The 24,168-nt window shown below is 48.3% G+C and overlaps 1 protein-coding gene across 1 annotated transcript in view; it reads left to right on the top strand.

Moving 5' to 3' along the window:
- Nucleotides 1-8,931: 8,931 nt before the first annotated feature.
- The window catches only part of DYRK2 (dual specificity tyrosine phosphorylation regulated kinase 2), a 39,254-nt gene continuing 24,017 nt past the window's right edge, over nucleotides 8,932-24,168 (top strand). The window contains exons 1-2 of the mRNA XM_086919019.1: nucleotides 8,932-9,394; nucleotides 10,665-10,828. The gene's annotated coding sequence lies outside the window, so the exon portion shown is untranslated. The remainder of the gene's footprint in view (nucleotides 9,395-10,664; nucleotides 10,829-24,168) is intronic.

The raw sequence follows: 24,168 nt of genomic DNA, 5'->3' as shown, positions 1-24,168 counted from the left end.
GTCAAAGGCACAGGAAGCAGAGGAAGAAGGTGGTAAACCAAGAGCTACTTTAACCACCATATTTTGAATTGAATTGTCTATCCTTCAGCTCTAGTCTACACCACTACAATGCAGATAATCAAACAAGTCAAAGGGGACTGGGACAGCTGGATCCGCGTTTTGCGCTAGCATTCTTAAGTCATCCAGAACTGAAACCAGCGGGATGACTCTGGAGTGGAGAGGGGGCTTGTTCTTCAATCCGAGATCAGGGGCTGTTAGGAATTAGAAGCAGTGCCATGGGGAATCATCAGACGGTGACGTCAGTGCAGTGAGAGTAACGATAAGTGGGGTTGTGCTACGCCTTCCCAGTGGGGTGGCTGCTTCTTAGTCTTGTGCCACCCTCATACTATGTAGTGTGCTTATGTTGGGTGATGGATTGTGCCCAGACACTGCTGCATTTTCAGTTCTCGATGGTAGTTTGTGATTTTATTTGTGGGCACAAGAGCTGTGGTTCGAATGTGTGCTGTGGTAGAGGAGTGCTTCTGAAAGTCATGATAGGAAGGTGCCTGGCTTCTCGCCGTGCCCGAGGGGGTGCGTGTCTGCGGGTGTCTGTGTCGTGGGTCTTCTAGGAGGGGTGTATCTGTGGATGTGTAGTGTGTGGATTTCTCTGGAAGGGTGAATGTAGGAGACGATCTGTGGTTCGGTTCTTGTTTTTTTTATAGACTGGGTGGTTGTTTATTCAGGCTAAGGCAACCTCCAGTTTCGCCTATGGGCACCCCTGGGGGAGCGCCTCCCACACCTCCGTCAGCTATTGTCTCGGCTCCTCAGTGAACCCAGATGGTTTTCAGCTCGCTGTGTCTGCCCTTCCAGCAGGAGTGGCGGCTGGATATATGACTCTACCGTAGCTTCCCTGAGCTCTGGTAGAGTCCGGGAGACTTGATGGTGGGAGCCGGAGCTGTGGAGTGGCTGCAGCCCGGGAGCGCTGAGGGACGGAGCCGGAGCTGTAGACCGAGCTGCAGGAGTCCTGCGAGAGAGAGAGTGCTGCAGGAGAGAGCGGACGTGCAGGTGCAGGTCTGGGAGAGTACAGAGTAGAATCGTTTAGTGCTCCGTGCCTCTGGTACACGAGGGGCGACAAGAGACATCTCCCAGGCTGGGACATTCGTTGCATGGAGTCCGGTCAGTGAAAGCCCGGAGCCAGGCGCCTGAGGTCGTAAAGTCCGCAGGAGGGCGATGAATCCTCCCCCTCCCCCACAGCCGTTCACACTGGTGCAGCTAGTGCCACGAAGACCCCGGGTTACGGTGCATGCGCTTGGGGCGCTAAAACCGAGATCTGACGGCTAGAGAAGCGCTGTGAAACGGAACCCTGAGCACCGCAAGGCACTCGAAGCAGATGCACGCTCGGTCTGTGGAGGAGCAGTCACTCAGAGACATCTAGGCTGGAGTGCATGAGCAGTGAATCAGAGACATACAGTCATTCAGAGACAGCCTAACTGCGGTGCCTGACCTTGTGAGCAGTGAAAAGGAGACCCCTAAGAGACAGGGAAGTCAATAAGAGACATCCTGACTGCTATGCCTGAAATGGTGCGAAGTAAAACCGGGCCTGCTGTGGAGCAGTCATTCAGAGACCTCTTTCTTGGAGTGAGTGAGCCGTGAATCCGAGACACCACGGGTCTGTTTAGGACTCGTCAGTCCGAGACAACCTGGCTGTAGCTCAAGACTGCCCTTCCTGCTCTCAAATCTGTCAGAAATCGATGCACACATTCTGACAAAAGCCTCGAGGTTTGCATCTCTCTCAACTTCAAAATCTGCATATCCACTGAGCTGAAATCACAGCTAAGTTTTTGACTGAGCTGACAAGACTTTTCAGAAATGTCGGACCTCAGGTAGCGTTTACATCACCCTTAAGAAATATGATGGACTGTGTTAAATGCATCACTTTGCTGGCAACATCAAAGCACTGGATGAGCAGAACTACAAGAAGGTATTTATCCACCCTGATCAGCTTGTCCACTTTCCTTTTTCCTTTGTTCAAAATGGCTGGGGCCATAAAACTGTAGCAATAAATCCCCTCCTGTATCCACGAGGCCCAGGAGGCTCCCCGGCCTGACTCCTCCACACAAGACCACCATAATAGAGATAAGACTCCCTCCCAGCAAGATAGGAACTGGGATTGCTCAAATAGAAACTGACTCTGCCCTTTCCTGTTCCTAAAGCAACAGCAACTAACAGAGGACTAACGTTTCTATCTCCCCTATTCTGGCGGCCATTTTAGAGTGGTCTCGCTCTCTCTGTGGCGGCCATCATGAACTAGTCCTGCTCAATATATGACCATACCTATGAACTGGCCTCTTTAGACTAATCTCAACTACCGAGTGTCTGCCACTTATTGCAGTATTATACTTATACTTGTATTCAATGCACCGATTGCTACCTCATGTATTTCTCGCTGCTCACTTTTGTCATTTTTTGACTAATGCTGCCTTTTGTTTGCACCAGTATTTTGGTCCGTTATATCTTTAATATTATACTTTTATGTGTATACTGTACAGTATTATAAGCTGCACCCATCGCACTTTCTTATTCATGTATTGCATTGACCGCTACCTCACATATTTATAGACATTAGTATTAGCTACACCCATCTCAATTTTTATTCCTGTACTGCACTGATCGCTACCTCACATATCTATATACACTTTGTGTAAGCTGCGCCCATCTCTTTCTATCCTGTAAGCCGCACCCATTTCACTTTTTATTCATGAATTACACCAACAGCTACCTCTTATGTTTTTGGTTATGCTGGTTGAACACTAGTGCCACTTTGTACTTTGTAACCTCATATATTTTGATTGCTCACTAATGTCACTAATGTCACTTGTGATTCCCAGCTGCACCGTTTAGGACTTTTACAGCTGCGCAGCAAGTAGTGCCAGCTGCACCGTTTAGGCCTTTTGACAGCTGCGCAGCAAGTAGTGCCAGCTGCATCGTTTAGGCCTTTTTACAGCCTGACAGCACATTAACCCAGTTTTTCCACCATAACCGTTTGGATTATGCGCCCCCTTTTTGCCCTCTTTTTTCTCCTCGCTACCGCTCTCCCAGCAACACCCCTCTCATCTCTCCCCCACCCTCCTTCGCCTCAGCTTCCCAACATGGCCACCTCTCGAGTTAAGACTGGAGCCAATTGCTACAAAATCATTTATCCTCCCGACCAGACTAAAGCTACAATAAAACGACTTAAGCATAACACTATTGAACGTTTCCCGGACTCCCTTTTTGTGGATCAATTTTACAATGGTCGTCTTGGGAGGCTCAAAAACGATTTCATCTTCTTCACTCGCGACATCCCCTCTTGGTCCAACAGTTTTTACAATTCCCTTAACGTCGTCTCCTCCTCCTCTATCCCTTATGGGAAACAACTAAAAAATTTCCCCCTCTGGGTGCTTCAATGGCTACCTCACTATCTCACTCTATAACAACGGTACTGTCATGATCCAAGGCAAAGACTCTTGCCTCTCGCTCTTTGACCACCTCTTCCCTACCTTACTCCCCGTCTCTGCAACCGGGTTTCCCCTTGACTCTCCTTCCAGCTCCACCCATTACTCCCTTTCTCCTCCGCCGACCCCACCCCACTCCAATTGGCTGCACTCTCGAGAAGCGCAGGTCGGCCCTTTTCCCTTCCCCCCCCAACTTACCTCATCGCCTATTCCTCCCCCCCCACAGTATGTCCCCTCCCGCATTACTTCAGCCTTACCACTAGCTAACACGCTCCTCGTCCCATCTGCACTATCACGATACTCCAATCTATTCTCCTCCCCCATACTTCTTCCCATCACCCACTCTTCCCCAATTAACTGTCTCTATGCTCCCCTTAGCCCTCCTTCCGTCCCTCCTCTCCACCCCTTCATTCCCTCGTCATTCACCCCGTGTTTGCCACATTCCCACTGCATCTCGCTCCTCCCTCCTACTCCTCCAGTACTGCCGCACTACCCCCTTTCCCCTCCTAGGAACACCTTCCTTCTCCCTCCCTCGGGCCCAGCAGAACCACTTCCCCTCCTCAACTTCCCTTTCTCTCAACCCCCCTCACTCTGCCAGATGACCGTTCCCTCGCTGCTACCTCTCCTAACTGACAGGACCTCCGCAACCAATGCACCTCTTTTCCGCCCAAACCTCCTACACTCCCATGACGCCACACAGGCCTCCCACCTCCTACTTCCCTGCCGACGTGTTCCGCACATTTCTCCCTCTAAATTTGTCCCTAATTCCTCTCCCTCTTGCAACACCAACAATGACAACTCTCCCTTAACCCCCAATTCATTTACTCCCGCTCCCAACCTCCACCTTTCCCCACCTGTGAACCCCACCCCCCAACACACCCCCTGTCCTCCCACCTCTCCCTGCCGTCCACCACCAATTCCACCCCCCCTTATTTCAATCGAGCCACCTAACCTTCCGTGCTCTGCCTCTTTCTCACTGGAAAATACGCTAGGCTCTCTGATCACCTCCATCTCTCAGCTGACAGCTGCCATTTCACTTTTATGCTCTAAGATCCCCACCCCTCCATGCACCTCTACCCCCTCGCAACTTCCCCAGAGATGCACCTCGCCCCCTCACCCCAATACAGCCAAGCTCAACCCTTCGTCTGCAAGCGTCGTTAACTCACACAAGCCCTTGAACGCCACATTTCTTCAACAGGCATACCCTAGCAACCCCACTGTCTACACTATTCCGACAATCACCTCTGTCAGAACAAAGCGTCCACCTAAACCCTCCCGAGCACCTCCGCAAATGTACAATATCCCGATCACCCTTCAGAGCCCAAGTGCCCCCGTCACCAAAACAGTCTTGACAGAGCTGCGCTGTATGCTTCACAACTGCAGATCTGCAGTAAAACACAAACTTGAAATCTCCGACACCATCACCCTTCACAAACTTGACATGCTCTTCCTCACAGAGACCTGGTTCAAAGATACCTCTCACTCTATATTTGATCTCCTATTACCCACAGGTTATTCCATATTTAGGAATGACAGAACTGAAAACACGGGGGGAGGTGTTGCAGTCATCTTCAGAAACGCCCTCCAACTTAAGGCGTCTCCTAGCAGCTCCTCCCACACCTTTGAATGCCTTTCTCTTGAGCTTCAATTGCAACACCGTTCACCGCTCAGATTCCATATCATTTACCGCCCGCCTTGTAGCAGTAGCTCTTCGTTTATAGAAGATCTCAAAGACTTCATCAGCGACCAATACTCTCAAAGTGACAATCAGACCATCGTGGGTGACTTCAATCTCCACTGGGGCGCACCACAAGACTCCTCTGCGAATTCACTGGCCACCTTCCTCTCGGCAAATGATCTTATCCAACACTGCACTGAACCAACCCACTCTAAGGGCGCAATCCTGGACCTTGTTATTTCTAAAGCAGGCATGCTCTCTACTACTACCCCTATTCATGTAGATTGGTCTGACCACCACCTCATCCCATTCTCTCTTCAACTTTCACACTCTATAACTCTTGGCCAACCCAAGAGGGCCATCTCCTGGTTCCGTGATGCCAAAAACATTGATGTTGGTCCCCTCTGTGAATCAGCTTTGCTTTCACTTCCAAGGCTAGACCCGAACATAGCTGTTGGCGATCTCACCTCCCAATGCCTCACAGTTCTTGAAGCTGAAATTAATAACGTCGCTCCACTCAAAAGCAAAAGGATAAGGCCCACTCCCTCAGCACCTTGGTTCAACAAATCCCTTTATGAGGAAAGGAAGCAGCTAAGATTCCTGGAGAAGCAATGGAGGCAATTGCCTTCCACTGACAATTTAGCCTTGCTTCGGACAGCAAGATCCAAATACCACAAGCACATCTTCCTTGAGAAAGCGACGCACTTCAAAACCCTCCTTGATTCTGCCAAAAATAGACCCAAAAAACTATTCGATCTCATCAAGACTCCGAGCTGCTCTCCCCCAACCTCCAAGGTGGAGGATTCTACAAAGAGAGCAGCGGATTTCGCTACTTTCTTCGATGGAAAGGTGAAATCACTTGTGGATCAGGTTGCTCATCCTACACCTCCAGAGGAGCGCAAATCCTTAGCCATTTGGCAGAGCTTTGATCCCATATCTGAAGATGCCCTTCTCAAATGCATACGGGAAACAAAGCCCTCCAACCATTCGCTTGACCCTATCCCCAGTGCCATTGCCTTTGACTTCTATACCCATTCCCTCTCCTATTGGACCACTCTGATCAACCTCTCCCTCTGGCAAGGCTCCCTTCCTGTCCCCTTCAAAACTGGGCAGGTCACCCCTCTGCTGAAAAAGCCCACTGCTGATGCGAATGACCTCAATAACTACCGCCCCATCACTAACCTTCCCTTTCTTGCAAAGATAACGGAAAGATGTGTAGCCAAACAACTCTCTCGTCATATCAAGGACAATGATCTTCTTGACAATTGTCAGTCCGGCTTCATCCAAAACTGCAGCACTGAAACAGCCCTACTGCAAGTGGTTGATGATGCGCTGAGGATACTCGACTCAGGGGGGTCCTGTCTGCTAATTCTCCTTGACCTCTCCGCAGCCTTCGACACTGTTAATCACAACACCCTCCTCAATATTCTTCAACAGAGAATGGGCATGGAGGGCACTGTGCTTAAATGGTTTGCATCCTTCCTCTCTGACAGATCTCAAATGATCAAAATAGCGAACAGTCTTTCGTCTCCTGTGGCGGTGGGTCAAGGTGTTCCCCAAGGCTCTATACTTGCACCCACACTGTTCAATCTCTACTTAGAACCACTGGGAAACCTCCTAAGCAAATCCGGGATTCACTATCATCTCTATGCAGATGACACTCAACTCTACCTCAAGGTTGCCTCCACTCATGATCTCTCCATCCTAAAATCTACTCTTGACTCCATTCAAAACTGGATGTCATCTCATCAATTAATTCTGAATCCCTCCAAAACTGAATTCCTCCTCTTCTCCTCCTCACTCTCTCCTCCCCCGGTTCAATCATGGATGGATCAGATGAATCTACTAAACAACAAACCCATCATTGTCGACAGCGCAAAATCTCTTGGTGTCATTCTAGACAAAAAACTCAATCTAACTCCCCACATCAATTCTATTGCAAAATCTGCTCGCTACCAACTGCGCCTTCTTTGGGGAATCCGTCGCTTCTTCCCGGAGCAGGACCTTATAACCCTGGTGCAATCGCTGGTCCTCTCCAGACTAGACTACTGCAATTCTCTTCTTACTGGCCTCCCCAAATCTCACCTGTCCCCACTTAAGTCTGTCTTCCATTCAGCAGCTCGTTTCATCTATGGGGCCAAAAGAAGCGATCACATCACACCGTTGTTATCCACCCTCCGCTGGCTTCCCTTCGAGGCTAGAGCTATCTACAAGACCGCTTGTATCACCCACAAAGCCTTGCACTCCTCCTCTCCCCGCTACCTGGTGAATAAACTGAAACTCTCTGGAGGCTCTAGACCTTCACGCAATGCCGAGAATCTACTGCTTGAACCTCCCACTTTCAAGAAGGAAAGAACAATGGCCCAATCCTTTTCAGGCAACGCAGTGAGAATCTGGAACTCGTTTCCGCCTGAGCTCCGGACCACCGCCTCCTCCCAGGCCTTCAAAAGGGACCTCAAAGTTCTCCTCCTCCAGAGACACCTCCAAAAGTAATTCACGTCCTCTTGCTATTCGGAGGAAGACTTCCCACTACTGATATTTTCTACTTTCCATGACCATGGGAGTGCCTTCCCAGTGTTTTCCTGTGGTGGGAGTGTCTGCCTTTTTGCAGTATTCTCCATGTACTTGTGTTCGGTGCCCTTTTGTAACATGCACACAACACTTTGCCCTTGTAACACACGGTTGCTACCTCTCACATGTTTTTACCTTTGATACTTGCACAAGTGCCACCTTGCCTACGTAACGCCTGTTCTTGTGCCTAGCACTTATTGCAGTATTATACCTCAAATTATACTCTGTTTTCTCTTACAACTGCCCACTTGTCACTTTTCCTCTTGTGCACTTTTGACTACCTCATGTATTTTTGGTTGTTCACAATTTTTACTACCTCAAGTATTTTGTTTGCTCACAATTGTCACTATTACCTTTACTACCTCATGTATTTTTGGTTGCTCACAATTTTTACTACCTCAAGTATTTTGTTTGCTCACAATTGTCATTATTACCTTTACTACCTCATGTATTTTTGGTTGCTCACAATTTTTACTACCTCATGTTTTTTGTTTGCTCACAATTGTCACTATTACCTTATGTAAGTAACGTATGTTTTAGTAATCTGCTCTTCTGTAATGTTTCTCATTATGTTTCATTTCTGTTCCTAATGTGAAGCGCTCTGACGCCTTCGGGTAAAGTCCGCGCTATATAAAAATGCATAAATAAATAAATAAATAAATAATATGTGTTCCCCAGACTGGGAGGTGTCATTCTGCTGTAAAAGGCCGGGTATGCGGCTGTCACCTAAAGCCCCACCTCCTGGACGCAGGACCCTAGGGGCAGGGAGGCGGCCTCTCGCCGAACTACACACCCCCTCTATGCTAGCCTGAGGACATGGGCGGCCTCTCGTGAACTCTACCCCCACCCTCCTCCTAGCCTGGTATGAGAAGCACGGGCAGAGGGAGGCGGGGTCTCACTGTACCCTCGCACCCGGTGCGCGCACCTCACCCCTGGCACACATGCGGGGCCCTCACTCCTCACAGCTCGGTTCCCAGGCCCTGGGAGTGGCTTCTCGGTCCGGCAGGGGAGGGCGGATGTCTCTCCGCCCGTGCAGACAGCCGTGCCTCCGAGGCTGTCTCGCTACACCTCCCTCCCACCGAGCTGTCTTTATTTACAGTCATTTCTTCAGCGCCCCATCTGAGCTGCCAATGGCCTCTCGGGGTTGTCATGAGGGGCGGCGGCTGCGGGAGGGGAGGGCGGGACAAGGCTCCCTCTCCTGCCCGCGATAGGGGCAGTGGGCGCGGTCACCGCAGCGGGAGGCGGCCGCGAGGGGGGTAGCGGCAGCCCCTTCCCAAAGTGCGGTCACTCCCTCTCACCCCTCCCCTGCAGCAGCCATGTTCACCAGGAAACGACAGGCTGCTCCTGTCTGAGCCAGCTGGAGGACGGGGGTCGGGGGAGAGGGGTCCCCGGATGCTGCAGCCAGGATGCCCGATATCCTTCCTTGCTCCCCCACCAGATCCGGGAGCCTGCACGCCCTGTCCCCGTCTCTGCACAAGCACAGCCGAGCTGGCACGGGCTGTGTGTGAGGACGGCTGGCTGTGCAGCAGGAAATCGCCTTCATTTTCCACACCCCACCGTCGCCCACACAGGACATGAAACCGAGATCTCGGAGCTTTGGGGGAGCCGCTGTCATTGCTTTTCTATTTTCCTCATTTTTTCTGCACATGGCATGCTGTTTGCCCGGTGGAAGGTGAGTTTACTGTATTTACAGACGGGCATCTCTTTCTAATGCTGTATAGTGAGACTGGTGTTATTTACACTACACAAAAAATCGAATAAACGAGTGCAATAGGTCTTCAGGTGATCGGCGTTTTTAAAAATTGTCTCAAACCATCCCATGCATTGTCTCCCTTCCCGAATGCCGTTCCCGAATGTCCGCAAATTCCCTGGTAAAATGGCTTATTGTGGTAGGTACCGCTGTCTGTAATCTTCCGACCACTATTTCGGCAGCCTTTGATGACATAACGTGTATGTGTAAAGCGCTCGCTCACTCGGGGGTATCTTTGCGCTGAATAACAGATGTTTATTATTACCCAACTCACTGGTACTGATTTTATCGACCTCAGAAGGCCGTGGCTCCGCTGGGATTTGAACCTGAGACCATAAGGTCGAACACAGGTACCTCCCGACCAGCCAGACCCTGCTGTCCCCGCTGAAATTAGTGCTGTTGAGCTGAGTGATATTAACATCTAATATCACCTTTTATCTAAATATCAGACGACCATTCAGCACACATACTGTCAATAAAATGCCGAGAGGTTACAAAATAGACAATATGCTCAATGTACAGGCTTTAGCATATGTTCCCTTTTTTTCTGTTAAGTTGGGTTAGTGGGTAACTGCTAGGTGCAGCGATCTGTGTGCAGCCTTCTGGTGAAAGGTTGCAATCCCGACATGGGTGACTGACAGTCTTCTGTCCGTCTGAACACCCTTAAAGAGCACATTGGCCATGGGGAGAAACGTTACTGCTTAAGCCTCAGCAGAGATCTGTGTTTGTGGGGCGCTTTCTTCATTTAATGTCATAGTTTGCACGCTCTTAGTCGTGACATGCAATCGAGATGGAGAGAATCTGTCTGGGTGGACAGAAAGTGGGCCTGTGGAGTGACAGGTGAGTCCTCCCTTTTTTTCCAGGCGGGCGAGGCATTGGCAGTGGATGTCATTTTCTGCATGGATGTAATGGTTTGATAATTCCCAATCAGAGGTTTAACTGTAAATGTCAATCACCACTTATATGCCATTAGCAGATTTTGCCGTCTGGCTAAGCTGTTATTAGAGATGTTGGTGGCATTCTTGTTTGCCTTCCTGCACAATGTGTGTTGCCACAGTGATGGCCGGATGAGTCTCACTAGTGTGTATAAGATGGGTCATGCTATTGTCTAAGTGCTATGGACAGGAATGATCCTTGTTTGAGATTGTATGGGTTCCCTACTAATGCGCCTTTTGTTTCTCCTTTGCGCCAGGGCCGGCAGGTGAAGGCGCTGCAAGACAGCGGGAGGTTTTTCCAGACATCGCTGCTGTGGTGCCCAGGTCTGCGAGAGCAGGCCAAGGGTACCCACTGTCACCCATCACACTGCCTCCACTCAATACCACCACCGCGACCGCTGCCACCACAGCCACCTACAAGGTAAGTCTTGTGCATGGTTTTGGGGTGCAAAGAGGCAAGGGAAATATAGAGGCTGCAGTTGTTCATAGTTGTCAAAGCTCGTAGGTCAGGTGTCCTGGGCCTGGACCTCAACTTTATGGAGACCAGAAGAAGACCTTGGGGAACCTGAGGTCCAGCACTCTGGGGCTTCCAGCATGTGAAGGGCACATGATTCCCAGGCCAGGATATCCGGTAACCATGGGTTGTACTTCAGAGAGGCACACCAATCCGGAGACGATGGTTTGCAAACTCTGGTATTTAAGATGCGCAGATGCAACCTCCAGTCGGTATGGTGATCAGTAGAGAGGCCTACATAGGCCTACAGCAATGTGGGCTGATATTCAGAGCACGTGATGGAGGTAGCAGTTGCAAGACTCAGCTGTTCAGCAATGTAGGGACAAGCATGGGTGCCCATTATTGAGTAATCTGATGGTGGTTGGGTGGGGACATGGGAAAGACAACAATAGCATGCACCTGATACCCGCCCAGTGTGCAAAACAAACAACACAGCCTTCCCAAGAAGTAAGGATCTGGACTGGAAGACCCTGGAGTTATCTGCTGTTATTTCATTGACTTGGACATTTCCCAGCAGTCATTTTTTGCCAGATGGAGTTCAAAAATAGAAACATAAGAATGTTTTGGGATCCACAGCCCTCACACGTTTCACGAGATATTGCCCACCACTCCCAGATGCTGCCAGTTGCATCCCCAAAAAGTCCCCAAGAATGCTTCTTCTGAGAATCCCCCCTCCTCTGTGCCACCTGCCTCTCGGTATTAATAGACGGAAGTCCGTGTGCAAGTTTCAGACAGGGCTGCCAGCCGGGCAGGCGGTCTGGTCTCGGTTCTGTCTGTGAGGCAGAGGGCGTGGAGGCGGCACCTGCCAGCAGGTACTGATCCACCCAGAGATTGCATGCTTAAAAGGCTGTTTCCTCCAAGGTGTTCGTGGCGCAGTCTGGCCTCCCTGCCTTGCTTTTTTACCGGCACTGGCACAGCTCGGCGAACCGTTCTGCCATATTCCATTTTTTGCATAAAATATGCTGCACAGCCCCTGAGGTTAACGCCGCTGTCATTCGTTGTTTCGGCCCCTGACTGTTATGAGAGTGGATTGCTTCTGGTTGCCTGGCTCGGCCCTGAAGGTGGATTTGTGTTTTCGAGCTTGTCATGGTTTTCATTGTGTGTGCGGTGCATTGTTCTCGCAGCAGGAGTGCCACTTGTGACGGGCGCAGAGACTACGATTGCAAATGGCCCTTTGTTGCACGACGGATGCAGGGGGGGCTGCTTTAAGTGTATTGACGCTTGCATGGTAGACTCGACCATCCGCCGGGCCGGGGAGGGGTTGGCTGCACCAGCGACATTGGGGTGATCTCAGACAGGCACGTGACAGACACCCTGAGGAGTGTGGGGATAGGTGCTTATCTGTAAGAGCCGAGATACGGGGTTACCTTGCAGGCACGGGTTTTCCATGCCGGTTCACAAGTATTGGGCTATTTATGGACTCGACAGCCCCCTCTCCGGCCCAGGAGCGGTGGGACGGACAGCTCCATATGTCAGCATGGTATATGTCAGCGGCAAAATACCTGAGCGACTTGTTTTCAGCAACTGAGACTTGCCACATTCTCGCCCCGATGTATGGCTTCTTCTGGCCACCCCCTGTAGATTGGCACAAAATCACGACAGGTTGGTCTGGGGCATGCCTTGCGGCTGGAGGCATTTTAAGCAACCCGTTCATGTGTGCGCTTCATCTGTGAACCGCAACATTGTTGCCTTGGTGAACAGCCGTCCTTGGCCTGCACTTGGGTGTCAGCACAGCTGCGGGAGTCGGGAAGTAACGTAGAAACGTGATGTTTATAACGAACCTAAAGCAGGTAATGCACAGCAGAATGTGGTTTTCATTGGTAAAAAAAAAGATAGCGTTTCGAGGACATTTTACTGCGCCCTTAAAATTGCACCCCAGATTACGGACCCACAGCTCTATTTTTGTGTGTTAACTTGTGTAGCTCACAGTGCTAACACAAAAGTCTAAAGAGGGGAGGTGTTGAGGAAAAATATTAGATTTGTTAAAGTAAGAGTTTGGCTATTGGACTCTGCAACACATAAAATCGCCAGAGTTTCTAAACGTTGTCTACCCCAGAGACCTGTCTGTCTGTCCATGACCTTTCATAGCCACTTCCTGTGGACTGATGTGCTCACGGGCCTCCGCTCCAGGCCATTTCCTTCACTCCCGGCTTAAGCCCCCTGAGTGAATCTTGCACCCCCCCCACCCCCCTTCAACGCCCAGAATCAATTCAAACGAGTGTTTTCCCAAACAGGTGCAAACTTTTGCTGTCCTCCCTATTGTCACGACCGGCTGCAAACTTCCTAGGCCTCCCCCATCAACATACATATGTAGTGGTCGACTTTCTCAAAAGATTGTCGTCTAGTCATCGCCGAGTGTCTCATTAATCTCGGATGTGCCCGAGCTGGTATTCAAAAACAGGTGGAGTCCCTAAATAACAAGTCTATAGATTGGACTGAAAGGTCAATATATAGGGGCCTTCTAATTTTTCTTGAATTTCACTCGAGCTGGTATTCAGCCATTAATGCAAATCTCAATGTCTTTCCCGTAGTATTTCTTCTGTTGCATTTTATTGCGTATCCTCCGCATAAATACGTTTTTACATTTCAGTGGCATAGATCTTCTCGCACAGCCACCCGTTAAGTAAATGTGTAATTGTAAACTTTGCAGCCTTGATTCGCTTTCATGCACAGTTTGGCTGTCTGACGTAACACCCGCCGGCTTCTGCCCACACTCACTAAGAAGCCCGGCTGAGCCGTGTCCCGCTCAGCCGGGCCTAGTGGCCTTCCACGTTTGCCCTTTTCCTTTCCTAAGAATTATCTTGTAAGCAGGGCCGGCGGGACTGTGGGTTGCCCAGCACACCATTCTTAATTTTAGCGTAGTACTCTCCCAAACCAGGTAGATTGCATAAACACATATAGTGTCGCCTCCGCACCAAAGAGCCCTTCATGTATACACCTCTTGTAATAAAAGACGTGCCACATTTTTTAGTCAATGCTGTTTGGAGTGAGCCTTGTGGTCAGATTATAAAAACCCTGGAAGCATCTGAAAACAGTGTAGAAACAGCCCCCTCCCCCTACCCCCTCGCCAACCCCCCCCTCCCGCCCCCCCCTGCAGGACAGTCTCTTTCATTTTTAGTATGCACACCTTTCACTAACAGTCTTTACTATTATAAAAAAGACGGAAATGTCCACGTTTCTTCTCGAGTCTGAGTTTCTTTGCAGTAATTGCTACTTCGAGTGTAGTCTTTTGTGACAGAAACGTGTATTTTCATGCATCGCTAAAGATAGCATTTTCATGACAAAGAGCGAAACAGCCTTTCCACCTTATTTGAATTTTCCCGAAAACGTAACACCTCAGCCAGTCCTTCAAGTTCCAACGTTGACACCGTCGCGGCAAAGTGTCACCTCTCTAAGTACCGCATTAGAGCAATCAACAGCAGGCCCGTGAGCTTATGCAAAGCGTCTGGCCTGGTGTCCCCCCCCCCGTCTAGCGATTGTAGCTGCTTTTGATCTGCGTGGGCTGGAAACTCACAAGAAAGGCGCAGCCTCACAATCCTGTTTTTCCAGTGCATGTTTGAAAGTGCCAAAACGCAAAGTGCTGCTGGCTAAAAAAAGCCACATCTGAAGGAAAGCTGCCCCAAGAGAGATGCACAGCATTGACATATCTGTGCAGCGGCCACCCATTTGAGGCTGGAAGAATATTACTCACTGCCCGAGAAATGTGTGTCCAAAGTAGGGCCAACTGAAGAGGATCTGTAGTAGATTTTTAGGATAATCTGTAATCCGCAAATAAATTCAATTGAAATTTACTGTATGTAAACATATTTTATGCAGATGTCGTAAAAAACGAGCATGGACACTCAGCTAATTTGGACATTCATGACCTAGATGTTTCTTAAACTTTATGAAAAGTGCAATTCACCATCGATTTTCTTGAATCCTGGTGAGTTTTTATTGTAACCACAGACACATGTCTAGCTTCAATAGGAACAAACATAGATCGTCATGTTAAGGTTGAATGTAAAAAGGCTCAATCGTGAAATCTGGTTTAAGACACTCCACCAGCTCCACATTGCAGTTCAAATACAAATTCTTGTCCCCTGCACAATGTAAATCTCTTTTTTAGGCATGGGCCCAGGACGCTTGCAGACAAAGTTTTTGCATGCATGATTACAAAAAGTCTCTTATGAAGACATACCTAACTAACATGTCCACAGAAATCCAAATGGCAAAAACATGAGCGGGTCTTTCTGAGTTCGGTGTCCCTGATTCCAAAGCCACCTTCCAGTCACATACATCTGTGGTCTGCTTTTGATGCGCAATCAATCTCTTCCACTATCACTTACACCACAAACTGTCCCAGTACACAGTCCACCCTAGGCAAATCATTTTTAAGAACAATGGATCTTCTAATATGGAAAAGTCCTAAGATACACATTTGTAAAAGGTGGTAGATAAGCTGATCGAAAGCTTTTATTCAGGAACCAAGTCATTGCGGAAATTGCTAAACTTTTAAATATGTTTTTGGAAGGGCTTTTTTGCTCGTCTTTTGTCGGTTTTACTGGGCTTCTCGAACTAGGTCTGCTCTGCCTAGTTTACCTTCATTGGTAGGGGTACTTCGGAGGGGCTGTTAGGTCTTTACCATGTATTTAAACATGTGGGGGTGATGCTTGAAATCCGGCCCTTAAGTGAGATACAAATCCTTCACTGTCAGCATGCTGGTGCTTGAAGTGGTACAACCATCCCCAGCCAAGCGTAACCCTTCCTTGGCTACCCACTAATGCCTGAATCTTAAATACCCTTGCCTTGTGCAATTTCAGGGACAAAATAGGTGGTGGCCACCATTTGTAAGAGAGGTAGCATTCTATCCCAAAGCTACCAGCCGGCAAGTTAAACTTCGTGCTGTGCTAGGATTAGCCTACTCCAAACAACCCTGGTCAGGATTTCACACCACCTGTCCAGAAGAAGTGTGTAATGTGGTGGTAAAAGGTGACGCGCTGGATGGAAATCCCATGAGAGTTTCCCACGATAGTTTGATCATCGTTCTCCAGGCCACACTTCTCTGCCCGGCTCACACTAACAGACACCAGCATAGCTACTGGCTGTTCAATGACCACTAAAGATTGGTTACATAGCTATGGCTAGATTGTAACATTTGTTACACCCCATTTTGATTTCTGCCTTAAATTGCATTTTGTCACTAGCAGTGCACCCTTTTCTGCAAAAATGTATAAAAAGCCATACATTGTTTTAGTATACTTGATTTAGTAAGGAATAGTGCAATGATCACTTCACCTATTTGGTTTATGCAATACTGTGGCAGAAGAGAAAGGCGCTATGATCTTGGCCTTCTAGTTTATTTCCCCTTTTAGTAAGCATCACTGTGAAGATGACGGGACCAGTCCAAACTCTTCTTCAGGAAGCTGCAAAAAAAGTATCATTTCTTCTTTCTGTACTAAATTGAGAATTGATCTCGCCCTTTACGGTGGCTATTTCACTTTACAGTGGCCTTCCAATTCGCCCATTTGAATGCACTGCTGTTACTGGGTGGGCATAGCTGTACAATTGTCTGATTAGTACGTCTCCCCTGCTCATTCTCCAACTTGTGAACAAAATATGAAAAATTGGTTGCCAGTGTGCAAACTGAAAAGGTCTCTTCTCTTAGCCAAGCCTTTCACTGGTTGGCATGCAAGTTAAAGAGCATTTTCTTATCATCAGTTGTCAGTGCCACTTCTTTGCCTGTGGTGCATGCTTTCCATTCAGCTCTTTTGGTGTTATGGCACTAAAATGGTGCACAGAATTCAGGCTGGATTTTTCGGCATCCACGTACCGTATGTTCTGACAGCTCCACTACAACTTTGTGATGGACCTTCATCTCACTGTCAGCTCAGCTGTGCTTGATGCTGGTAGAAGAACCAACCGTACCGAGTGAGGGGAGCGGAGTAACAGTTTTATCAGAGTGAGGGGGTGTGGTCATGTGTGGGGGCATCTGATGCGAGAGGTTCCATTTGTCTTGCATGCAGTGCCAACTTCTGCCTCATTGGTTGCTGAAATGTGGTGATGAAAGCATTAATTGAGTCATTTTCAGTTTGTTGTCCTTGTCTTTTGCAGTTATGTGTTTACCAGCTAAGTGACAAAAATTGGAACTTTTTCAATAAAAGATAAGGGAACATTAAGGAAGTCAATTTGGGAGATTGAAGCACTGGGGCTGTACGGTCAAAAATGTAACCAAAATATCAAAGACAATCCCATAAGCAGCAGGTCAATAAACCATGAGCTCTAGATTAGCTACAGTGTTCTTGAGCTCCCTACTTAATTATAGAAAATTAAAGAGCTTGTGCAGTGTGGGTGAATGTGAAAAATAAAAATAGAAAAGGCAGCCTGCCAACTTCAGCGAATTGCAAGCTTTTTCCAGGAATTTCTTTCTCCCTCTGAATTTCCTATGTTAACCCTTGTGCTTTCACTGGGACATGATGCCGATCTCCTTATGTAGGGGGCACAGATAAGGCCACAAGTTCATGTTCGCGGGCAGGGGGTGTCGACATGGTTGTTGACTCTGTGTAGTCACAGTCTAAGAGCAAAAGCCGGAGGTCAGGGTGCAGTGGAGCATGTTCAGCCTTTCTGAGCTTGGGTTTGGGACAGTATCGTATGAAATCTTTAAGAACGTCGCCGGCTGGAGGCAACATGCATGACAACAAGGCCAGTATAGTGGAGATGCAATTTAAAAGCTACTGTCAGGCATCTATTATGAAGTGGCTGGACCTCAGTATGGAGGGGAAAGCTAAGAAAGAGGTCACATCTCCCAGATGCCTTTTTAGTGATTTTTATAATTCTTTGTAACAGATCTTCTTTTGCAAAGTTAAAGTGATGAAAAGCCCGGCTTCATAGTAGCGACTTCTAGGATTGGCTCTTGAAGTCAGGGCCTGGAGTGTTTTCTCCAGCTTCATAGGTTCTAAGATGTTCATGCTCAATGCATCAGTAATGCATTCATATGCAGCTCATCCCCAGTTCACTGTTCTTTCCCTCACAGTACAGAAGAGCTAAACCCTTCTCTGCTGTGGCAAGAGATAGTCTTAAAGTTCATTTGTTCAATGTAATTTGAGAGTGTGAGACAAACAGTCCTGAAGGGAGAGACCTCTGCAGAGGGCTCAAGAGTTAGAACGAGGGACCGACTGATCTGTTCTTCACATCATGGACTGCCACCTTCCATCCTCATTCCTTTGCAGCAATCCCTGGCGCCCCTACACACTTCACTCCTCCTCAAGTATCCACAATAGTGGAAGGTTGAAGCTCATGGGCCTCTCCTGCTGGAAGCTAGAGCTGCCTAGCACTGCGGTTGCGCCACTCCTGGAGCTCTGCTACCAGCCTAGTTTGCTGGGCTGTGGGACAGTGAGTATATTGCCACCTCTGTGTTTCAAATGATAGGTTTTTACATTTGAAACACAGTCCATAGATGTGGAAAGAAACTTCTGTTGATCTCAGTTTAGGCCTCTGCTTTGGCAGCAGGTATGATTTCAAGGGAGATAGCCTTCCCAAACAAAATGGCTGGATTTGAGAACATGCCGAGAATGAATTGTGCATTGTGTTTAATTCTTTCATAGCATTTAATGTCACCTGAGCCATGCAAGGAATAGGAGACATGAGAAAGAGGAATAAGGGGAGGAGGTCAGAATAGGGGAACAAAGAGAGGAAGGAGCTTTTGGGTTACGTTTTCTTCTCCAAAACAGAATTTCGACAGACAAGAGAATTGTGACGTCTCTCTCTCTCTCTCTGTCTCTCTCCCCCTCTCCCTCTCTCTCTCTTTCTCCTCCCTTATGTCTCTCTCGCTCCATCTATCGCCCTCCCTTTCTGAACAATCGTTCGTGCCAATAGGTACCCGAGTGCTTTGTATACAGATAAAGGTTTCACCTTTGTCCGGGACATTATCTGCAGGAAACGTGGACAGGGGCGTGCAGGAAGGAGCAGAATGAGATCTGGAGGAAGGCAGGGTTTTGAAAAGAGGGTGATGACATCCGACCCAACACCAGAGCCTCTTCCTCCGGAGAGTTCAAAACGTGGTCAGGTAGAGCTGGAGGAGGGGGCAGCCAGGCTGAACCCACCCTCCACGAGAACACTAAAATGAGTGCATTCATGCAAGAAACGAACCCATGTGCACTCAAGTGCACTCGGTTGTCAACTCATCTATGAGAGGCAAGTAAGTGGGGTTCGCAGAGGAGTTAGTACCCCACAAAGATAGCAATGGCATTGCAGTAAGTTCACAGTGGGAAAAGTGAAAGAAAGTGCTGTCTTAGGGGGCAGCACTAGAGTTGCGTGTGGCATCAGACATGGATCGGGTGATAACATATTCAAGCTCCGACCTGGACTTGTTTAACCCCTGCATGCTGATGACGGCCCCATCCGTCATGCACTACGGCGCTCGTGTGCTGATGACGGATGGGGGCCGTCATAAACCCGCCCACTGGCGATTTTGCCGCACAGGGGCGGAATCGCGGCAGCATGCAAGGGGTTAACTCGTTAGTGATCTTAGAGGGGAAACATCACTTACAACGCATTTATTACAACGCACTACCATTACAACGCAACCATTACAACGCAAACCATTACAACGCATTGCGCTGGGGGGCGCTCTAGGATAGGGAATATATTTAATTTACTATCCAACACCTTCCCTACTATCCACGGGGACTGGAGTTGGAATAGTAAATTAAATAATTCACTATCCAGCGCTTAAAAGCACTATGCGTTGTAATGGTATGCAATGTAAAAACCGCGTTGTAACAGCAGGCGTTGTAATAGCCTGCGTTGTGACGTCACCAATCCTCTTAGAGTGACTGTCACGCATTAGCATGATTACATTGGAAGCCTGGTTTCAGTCACATTGATGAGTCACTGGTTCTATGAGTTACAACTCAGATACGATGCTTGTGACATCGCCAATCCGCATTCACGTTTCTGTGGGTCCAGGTTGTTTCCCTCACAGCACAGGCTCCACATTCAGGTCATCACCTGTAAGGACCTACATTATTCAATAGGGCCCAGACTAGCACCTTGTGGACACCCGCGGTCACTTGTCATTCCGCCAGCCCCTGCACACTCAAAGAACAAGCATTTACAATGCAATGGTTTCGCCTTTGGAAAAGTTAGAGCTATTGGCATTGCTCATGACATTTCTTCTTTTTTTTTTTCCTTAAAAATAAATGGCATTGTTATTTACATTGCCAACAGCTCTCACAGTCCACACAGCTCTCACAGTCCACACAGCTCTCACAGTCCACACAGCTCTCACAGCACACACAGCTCTCACAGCACACACAACTCACAGCCCACACAGCTCTCACAGCACACACAGCTCTCACAGCACACACAGCTCTCACAGCACACACAGCTCTCACAGCACACACAGCTCTCACACTGGACCCTGAATGTATAGCGTAAATCGAGGCAAGGAACTCTCCACCGCAGAGTGTACACGAGTAACACCGATCCACGTGCACCCTCTCACTGAGGCACAGGAGAACTCGAAGCCCAGACGTCGGCTCGAATCTTAGCGCCCTTTGTGGCATGTCTCTGGTGGGCAGAAGTGGCTCATGCTACAAAAATGGGCAAGAATCGGCTGAACATGCTGCAGGTGGTGAGTCAGGAGGAGGTGAGTGGCTCTGGCAAAGCAACACGCTGCTGGTTGTAGAGGGCAGTCAGAAGCTAGAAACGTGTGCATTCTGGGATGTGTAGTCCTGATTCACTTCAATTCGACCAACACGTCTGAAACTAATGATTGTATGAAGGAAATCCCAGAACTTACAAAGCTGTGTCCCTTTGACTTGCAGTCAACGGGGAATCATTTGATACAAAGTTAGGATATACCCGTCCAATATGGTATTGTATGTACATATCTGGGTCGATCTATTCCTATTGGGAATGCCCATTGGCCACGTGCAACTAGACACATGGGGCCAGCAGAACCCCAGACAACGAGGCCTAAGGGACAAAACCTACACACTTAAAAATACAGGAGTCTGACGAAAATAAAGCGATGATGGCTAGTCAAGACTTACGTGACAAATGGAACCGGAGAGGAACATAAAACTATTAAGAAAAAATTCTGCTCAAGGGCACACATTGGAAGTTAAAGTGCACCCTCCTAAATCCCAAATCATGTGTAATAAACCAGCGAAATATAGACATGGAAAAAGTAAACAAATCGCGTAGGTTACGGTGACTACTAGAAATAAGTACTGGCAAGCTCCAGGTGAATGCGCTACTGGCATAAATAAAATGGAGCAATTGAATTATAGTGAGGGAATCAAAGAGGTGGCGGCAAAGTAAGGCCCACTATACAGTCACGTGGTAAGAAAGAGTACCGATCGGTCACCCTCATTTTTCGGACGTGTTCCCTAAACCCATGCTCAATGAATATCCCCGACACCCGGGCTTCCCGCCCCTCCCGTGCCTCCAATACTCACTGCAGGGGGCGGTCCGGTGCCCTGCGTCCCCAGCCGAGCACGATACTGTAACTCAATAGATTTCTCCTGCGCAAAAGCTGCTTGCGCAGCTTTTTTGCAGCCGAAACCTAAAAAAGTAATGGTTGAAAAGTAAGCAGTGGAAGAATAGAAGCCAGAAATATCAGGCTACAGTCACCAGCATTATTGCTTATGGCCCAGGGTAAAGTTGCCATACAAACTGCTACATAGTGTGGAGCTTACTGATCCCGGTTATTGTTATGATCAGAAGCCCCGTTTATGAATGTGAGGCGTAGTATTCTATTTCACAGGTATTTGCCCCACCTTTTATAAAGGTGCCTTAACTCTTGCCACGTCCCCCTTAGAGACCACTCACCATTGTCATCCTACTCAAAGCAGTTAATATAACACATATATTTAAAACGTTGACCCTTATCAGCTGCGATATGGTGGGCTGCTAAATTCAGATTTTACAACACTTTGTCCTGCTTTCAAAACAGGAAAAATGCATATACGTACCACCAGGGTAGGCTGCCTGTAATCTAGAGGCCACGAAGGAACACACATTTTACACTATATTGGTCAGACGGAGATTTCGGTTTCAGGAAGCTGCCAAGCGACTTTCTTGACCAAAATTACAGAGATGTGAGAAGCAATTTAAAGTCCAGATGATATGCACTTCTCGATATATGTGAAGATAAAATGTAATCACCAAAATGCATCTGTCAACGTATACAATGGAAATACTGACCGCTGCTTGATGATTTCAACTATACTAAAAATACCGAACAACTCAATGAACAGCACTATAATCACCGGAAAACCTGCCACAAAGGCGAGACAATAATTGTTTCTCAAGAGGATAGTTTAAGCTTAGTGCTTCGAAGCTGCGAACAATTGCCTTTTTGTTGTATTATAAAAGTATAACCCTGCTACTATCGTGTTTTACAAATAATCGAATCTGCCCGGTCTCCCAGAAATAGATGCATAAACGAGATGTCTGTTTGCAAGTACCTCACCTGAATCGGACTTCTCTGGAACGTCCTGCCCCACACCCGGAAGCCGGTAACTTCCAACCTGGCACAAACAATGCAGCATCATAAACATAACCGCTGACTGTCAGCTGCCGTTACGTTGTTTCCACTACTGCACTCCTACTTTGGATTCGTTTTTTTTTTTGGGAGAAAAAAAGAAAATAACACACCAATGTTAAAAAAAAAACACCCACAGTGATTTTTGGCTGAGAAGGCTACACAACACTCCCGGCAGAGCTAAACTGACTACGAACTAAGCAAATGTACGGAACTCTTTGCAGCACCCTGGGGGGACTCATACAAGCGGAGGACCCGGGGGTACTTAGAAATGGTGAAAGGGGTACCGGTCGATAAAGAGAAGAAAAGCTTTTCTTTAATGGTCAAGAAGACTTCCCTTTCCGTCAGTGTAAAACCACGCCTACTCTCGTACACTTTGTGTTAATATGGAGGTCGAGTGTGTAGAGCCTAACTGACAAAGTCGAGATCTTTGTTTGCCGTATTTTGTTCTAGTACGAGGGAAAACATCTGCGTGAAGAATCCAGCCAGATCCGAAACGGCCCAAGTACAACGTGTTGAGTGTGTCCCGGACTCGTTTAAGACTCGCGTGTTCTTAGCGTGCTTTGGGCACAGACCAGCAACCTATGGGCACCGTAACATCTGCGGCGCCCCTTTGGCTCGTGTGCATCTGAATGTATGTGAGATATTGGAATTTTCAGTGTGCACCTCTGCCTATAACATGGCTCACTTCATCGTCAGTCAGTAAACTATATGTTATACTCATCTAGGAGCTAGTTGTAATATAACACCTTGATACCAGACACAACGGCACTAAGCTTGTCATAATGTAAGTTTCAACCAACTCACCGCCGAGGATCCCAGAGCTCAGGAACAAGGAAGCAGCGGCGAGCTGGCGAAAATGAAACCTCGAGCCGCCTCCAATGCTGCTGGAGGAGCCCGCCATACTGCTTGTGGGCCGCCGTCTTCCTTCTTCCCCCGGGCGGCGGGGGGGCGGGCACTTCCGGCCGGCCGCGCTAGGATTGGCCGGCCGGCTGAAGAAACCCCCGGGCGGGGATCGAGCAGAACGGGAGGGAGGGAGGGAGGGAGGGGGAGAAAGGGAGGGAGGGAGGGGGAGAAAGGGAGGGAAGGTCACTCACCCGTCCCGAGCAGCAAGGGAGGTGCCGGCAATGCCGGAACAGACACGGGGGCGTTCCCGGCGTCGCGTGACGTCGGCAAAAGCCAAAGAATCTCGGGAACGCCCCCGTGTCTGGTCCGGCATTGACGGACGCCTCTCTGTTCCAATGGCTAGCCTCCATTTATGGAGCTAGCCAATGAAGCAGAGAGGCGGGGTAAAGTCACCCATACTAGAAACTACAGATTTCTCTGGAGGCGGAGCTTACAGCTCCGCCCCCCAGCGAAACCTAAAAAGGATAGTCCTAATTCTTTAAGACTGTCTTAAACCATCCGAAATCTATTTGCAAACCAAGACCATCTTGCCTTGATTAGAAAAGTCTGTCAGAGACAACAGGGTTAATACTGTTTTGATTCAACCTTAATACCGTTTTAAATCAATCTAAATATTTCCTTAAATCAAAGGAGAGCCTTACGACTGTCTCGTGCCAAGAGGGAGAGCCTTAAGGCTGCCTTAAACCATGACAAACACTTGGAAAACCCGGGCTATTTCCCCTGGAATAGGAAAGGTTTGGGACTATTGTAATCCAAAACATGCAGTCGTGTGGCTTCCTTAAACCATAACAAAACCTTTGATAAATCAATC

Source organism: Lissotriton vulgaris, chromosome 1_1, assembly GCF_964263255.1.
Source record: "Lissotriton vulgaris chromosome 1_1, aLisVul1.2, whole genome shotgun sequence".
Classification (NCBI taxonomy): Eukaryota; Metazoa; Chordata; class Amphibia; order Caudata; family Salamandridae; genus Lissotriton; species Lissotriton vulgaris.
Note: the sequence above shows the minus strand (reverse complement) of the source record. Positions and strands in the feature narration are given on the sequence as shown.